The 6,000-nt window shown below is 42.2% G+C and overlaps 1 long non-coding RNA gene across 1 annotated transcript in view; it reads right to left on the bottom strand.

Annotated features, from left to right (window-relative positions):
* Positions 1 to 1,924, bottom strand: part of LOC138283359 (uncharacterized) — a 75,143-nt gene extending 73,219 nt beyond the window's left edge. Inside the window, exon 1 of the long non-coding RNA XR_011201216.1 lies at positions 1,579 to 1,924. This is a non-coding gene — a long non-coding RNA (uncharacterized lncRNA). The remainder of the gene's footprint in view (positions 1 to 1,578) is intronic.
* Between the last annotated feature and the right edge of the window lie 4,076 nt (positions 1,925 to 6,000).

The raw sequence follows: 6,000 nt of genomic DNA on the forward strand, positions 1-6,000 counted from the left end.
TTGCATGCCCTTTGGGGACTTCTGGCCCAGCGTTCACTATATCTGCTCTGTGGCTGGTTCAAGGGAGAAGCCAGAAAATTGAAACACCACACACTTCGAACAAAAGCTCTTACTATATGGCACCAAGCAAACAAAGCAAGTCATCACATCCCTTCCCAAAAGAGCGCTCCTGTTTTAATTGTATCCATTCCCCATTTCCTCCTTCCATTCGCCTGCTGATATCCACCATTTCATTGTCATTCATTCATTCTTTCATCCATCATTCAGTCTTTCACCATTCTGTCCGAACACCCATACATTTCCAGTCTATCCATTCATCTCAATATGTAGCCATCAAACTATCCATCCATGCACCTATTATTCATCCATCCTTTCACACATCCATCTTTTCAGTCACTCACTCATTCATCCATCCACCCTTTCATCAATCCATCGACCCTACCTGTCACTCATCCATCCGTTATTTCCCTCATCCATCTATCCACCATTTAATCCATTTATCAATCCACCTTCCCTTTCACTCATCCATCCATACTTTCACTCAGCCATCCTTTCACTCATCCAGCCATCATTTTATCTCTCATCTTTCCATCCATCCATCCATTATCCACCTATCCATCCACCTTTCACTCACCCAACAATTCACTCTTTAATCCATCTATCTACCCTCCCTTTCACTCATCTATCCATTTTTTCACTCATCCACCCATCCACCCTTTAATCTATGCATCAACCCACTTTCACTCATCAATTCCTTCTTCTACTCATCCATCCTTTCACTCATCTGTGCATTCCTTCGTTCATCCATCTATCCACACTTTCACTCCATCCATCAATACCATCACTCAACCATCCATACCTTCTCTCATCATCCATCCACCCTTTCACTCATCCACCCATCCATACATTTAACCTTTCAACCTCTCTTTCATTCATCCATCCATTTTTTCCTGTATTGATCCATCCACCATTTTATCCATCCATCCACCCATCCACCCTCTCTTTCACTCATCCATCCTTTCTTTACTCACCAATCCATTCTTTTACTCACCCATCCTACATCCATCCTTTCACTCATATATCCACCCACCCTTTTACTCATCCATCCATCCACCCTTTCATTCATACATCCATCCATCCTCCCTTTCTGTCACACATCCATCCATCTGACTTTTCACTCAACCATCCATACTTTCACTCACTCAAGCATCCATAATTTCTCTCATCATCAATCCACACTTTCACTCATCCATCCTCCTACCCTTTCACCCTCTCTTTCATTCATCCATCCATCATCCATTCTTGAACTTAATCATCCATTCGCCCTTTTACCCATCCATCCATCCTCTCTTTCACTCATCCATCCATTCTTTTACTCATCCATCCTACATCCATCCTTTCACTTTTACCCTCCAACTGTTTACTCACCCATCTATCCACCCTTTCACTCATACATCCATCCACCCACCCTTTCACTCACACATCCATCCATCAGCCATCCATCCATTCACTCACACAAACACCCATTCACCCTTTCACATTATTTATGACCCCCAGCTGACATTTTTGTTGCCTCACCTGGTGACATGGAGGGAAGCTTCAAGCCAGGCGAGTCAGGACTGACTAATTAAAATAAACACACGCACATGCAATGTGCAACACCTTGCTCTTTGCTTCACTGTCCCCACGAGTCTGCTTGCTGGCAGTAAATCTAAGGCATACCGGAGCTCAAAAGGCATCCAGTATAAACTGCAGCGTGGGAAGCAGCACCTCGAGTCTGCGCAGTGTGTCTTCAAAAGTCCAGCTCACACACTGCGCACACTCGATTTCGTGGCTTCCTGCTTGTAGTCTCTACCCCACTCGTCACAGGGTCTGGTACCACCCCACCCTGTGACGAGTTGGAAAAGGGTGTGGTGACAATGGTCTCCTCTCACTGATTGACGTGGAGGCCGAGAGCTCGAGGGCTTGAATCTGAAACGCCCAGAGCTAACTCTACCTCCACGTCATCAGGGGGTGGAGACTGAACCTTGATGCAGTGTCTTTGCCGAGTTGTGACCTCACAGGCTTCAGGGATGTGAGATTGTCAGCCCAGCAAAATTCTCTAGACTTTGTGCCTGCCCAGGAAAGCGTCACTCCACTGTCATCACTGCAAGGAGTACAGTTCGTAGTGTAGAGCAGCCTTAGAAAGATAATTCAACATGTATATACACAGTTGTTTTAAGGAAGCAGTTTCAGCTTTGCTTCCATGCATTATTTTTCACCGAGAATGTAAAGGGGGCGGAGCCCCGACGCCCTTGAAGAGAAACCGCCACTGCATAAAGAGCACTAGATTGAGAGGTGAAAGCATGAAGCCTTTAGCATCAAATCTCGGAAATGAATTGTGGCAGAACTTCCTATAAAAGGATGTTCAAGAAACTCAGTAGAGTCTCAGAGCAGCATAGATTCAGTCAGGGAAAATTAAAGGGTCTCTCACAATGAATTTGAGAAGTGTCTGCAAAGGGCTCTGTAGAGAAGTCTGGAAAGGGTCTATGCAGAATATCTCCCTACTGTAGAAACAGCAATAGTAAAGAGTTTTATATCAACATCAAAACGAGTTAAGTCAGCTCATCTTCAGGCAGCTCATCCAATCCGCTGGCAGTGTCTTCATGGGAATAGGAAAGCTTCCACTGTCTAAGCAGTCAAAGACAATAGCTTAGATATCTACATTGAGCTGAAATGTTTTTGTGAAACATTTTGTAGAAACTCAGGAGAATGTCACTGTTAGCGTACTATAAGAAAATTGAAAATTACAGTTCATGGTTAGGCCTCTAAATTACACCATTAAATCATAGGTTTCTCACTCATCATAGTTATTAAAACTGTTGCTAATGTGGAAACATTCAGCGGAAATTAAACTAAACATTTTAATACATTATTATATTTCATGAAAACCAAGCACATGGGAAGGTCAAAATCTAACATTTTCTGTTAAGTCATACAGTTCTTAACATGTCAGCTCATTTGTGTTACTGAAAGTTTAACATTTCACATTCCTCTCCTAAGTAGATTTTGTAAAAATATAAATGCATTCTACAGCTATTTCAACACAATATTTGAAAGCCTAGTCCTCTCACATGCTTTTAAAATATGGCTTTTAATCTAAGGCTGACATGTTTTGTGAGAGTGGAAAGTAAACAGTTCCTAAAACCTTACGCACTGTTCTTCAGCGCATGCGGTGCAAAACGTCTCTGCTCTATGACCTTTTACTAAACTCTGATAGCAAGAATAGGTATGGATGGTATTTGCACTGTGCTCGCTTGGCGCAAAGTTGGAACCTTGCTATGACTACTAGGATGGACCTTTTTCTGAAACTGAGGCAGAACTCACAAATTCATTAACGTTGCATTGACAGCAAAGCAGATTTTGTTCCACAGTAACAACAGAGATAATTAAGTTTGCAAACCATAAAGATTTATTAGCAAATTAGTGAAGTTACAATCTCCAATCAAAGAATTTGCACATAAATTCAAATTTACCTGAATATAGCATACATAAATATAATCCAAGTAATTAAATTAGTAATGTGAATACTGCATTATTGAAGGCAACATATATAAATCAAAGCAAAGCTTCCTTTTCATAACAGAAACTCCCTAATGCTAAGGTAAAGTTGTGGGCGGTTCGAGGAAGTTTAGAAACAGCACGTCAGTAAATAAAGCTGGAAAGAAGACCCACATGAAAGTTCCAACGAGAATGAGAAGGAATATGTCTACTCTTGAGAGTAATTCTATGAGCAGGAAAATAAAGAGCAAACAAATTAAACAAGCATTTCCATTGTAGTAGGTCTCACATTTGTGAGAGTTAGAGCTATTGGGATTGTAAATTATATTTTTAACCTATGTGTTTTGTTTTGTAGTGTAGTGGATGTATGTGATGTGTGGTGGAATTATGTGTGCTGTACTGGAATTGATAGTTGTTTATTTGTGTGGCGTTGAATTGTGTGTTGTGTAGTGTATTTGTGTAGAAGAATTACATGGTGAATAGATAATGGTGAGAGCTGCAGAGGATAGAATAGATAGAAAGGAGGAATGAGAGGGTTAGGTCATTTGTGCAGGTAGTGGTTATTGACATTGAGACAGAGGAGCAGAAACTGTGTGTGAGAAAGATGGGTAGAGCAGGCCACAGATGCCTAAAGAGGGCAGGTTTTGTATTTGCAGAAGACACTCTAAGAAGAGCAGGAGATGGTGTTTTTGAGGTACAGTACATTTGAAAAGGCACGGGAAAGAAACTGTGCTTGAAGATCTGAAGTTAGCTATATTAATGAGACAGGGATAGTGCATGAGGCAGCCAGATAGATAGGTATGGCATTGGTAAATGCAATAGGTTTTGCCTATGAAATTAATAATAAGCTGTTTTTTGTTGTAAGTTGTAGCTTGGTGAGCAGTTGTGCAATTTAAGCAAAAAGCTTTAAAAAGCATTGGCAAAGGCAATAGGTCTTGCCTATGTGAGATGTACTGGCTTTGCTAAGGTTTTCAGTTGTGATGCAAATGTCTGAAAGTAATGTAAAAAAAAGCTGTATGCAACAGCCAGCACTGTCCTTGTTATAGCACTATTTTATTTCCAGCCATAAAGCACTGAAGCTAGTGCTGCTTTATTAAATGGCTAACAAAACATTGACAAAGCCAATAGATTTTGCATAGGCGCGACCTATCAGTGTTGCCAATGCTTGGCATGGAATGCCATATGGTAAGTTGTAAGTATTTATATAGTGTTTACAATGGCTGAAATGCTAATGTTATAGAATGGAGAATGCCCTTGCCAAGGTGTTAGTGTGTCCAGATTCAGAAGTATCTTAGGACCATACACAAACTGTGAAAATGTGCCATATTAATAGGCTGAATGTGACATAAGATGTAGTTAGACAGAAAAGTCCAATAGGTTACAGCTTGTATTACAGAAAAACTTTAGGCTATGTGTTACTTTGGGTTAAATAGTTATAAAAGAAGCAAAAAAACACTCCTCGCTGCTTGCTAGTAGTACAATATAGCAATAAACAGTGTTCAGTTGGTTACTTAAAGCATTTGGCCCCTGTGCCACTGCACCTGCGGCACCATTCAAATCATGGCCATGGTGCCTGCAAAGTAACTGCCCTTGTGACTGCTTCCTTAGTAACAACTTATAGCAATAAACAATGTTCAGTGTCTTTCGTGGAGCTTTTGGCACCTGTGCCACTACACCTGCTGCACCATTCAAATCATAGATCTGGTGCCTGCAAAGTAACGGTGCTTGTGACCAGAAGTGGCTCCTCCATAAGAGCGGAGGAGCGTCGTCCCCATGCCAGCAGTGGCAGCTGCAAAATCTTTCAAAGAAAAGGGCAATAAACTATGGGGCATATTTGGACTCTGTTTGTGCCGAATGTGTGCCCAAAATTTTGACGCACATTTAGCGCAAACCTTGCCCTATATTTATACTTTGACGCCCGACCCTGCAGATGTCAAAATTCCTCTGTGTGCATAATTTTTTGGATGCGGGAAACCGCCTTGCGTTAATGACATGCAAAGTAGGCGTTCCCACCCAAAAATTACTTTTAGGCCTGTGCGCCTTATTTATACTCCCACGTCATTTTGACGCACAGGAAGAGGTGGGCCTTAAAAAACAGCACCCAGCCTGATGTGTGCCGTTTTTTAATGCCTGGGTGAGGGCAGGCGTTAAGGGACATGTGGGCTCACTTCCATGGTCTTTGACCATGGAAGCAGTCCAGAAGTGCCCTTCCCTGCCCCCAGGGACAACCCCTGCCACCCTCGCCCACCCCTGGAGGACACCCATGGATGGGGGGACCCATCCCAGGTAAGTACAGGTAAGTTCAGGTAAGTATTATTATTATTATTATTTTTAAAGTGGCATAGGTGGGCCTAATTCCCCCCCCCCACTATATGCCACTGTGCCCAATGGCCATGCCTAGGGGACAGAAGTCCCCTGGGCATGGCCATTGGGCAAGGGGGCATGACTAATGTCTTTGCT

Source organism: Pleurodeles waltl, chromosome 3_1 (genome assembly GCF_031143425.1).
Source record: "Pleurodeles waltl isolate 20211129_DDA chromosome 3_1, aPleWal1.hap1.20221129, whole genome shotgun sequence".
Lineage (NCBI taxonomy): Eukaryota > Metazoa > Chordata > Amphibia > Caudata > Salamandridae > Pleurodeles > Pleurodeles waltl.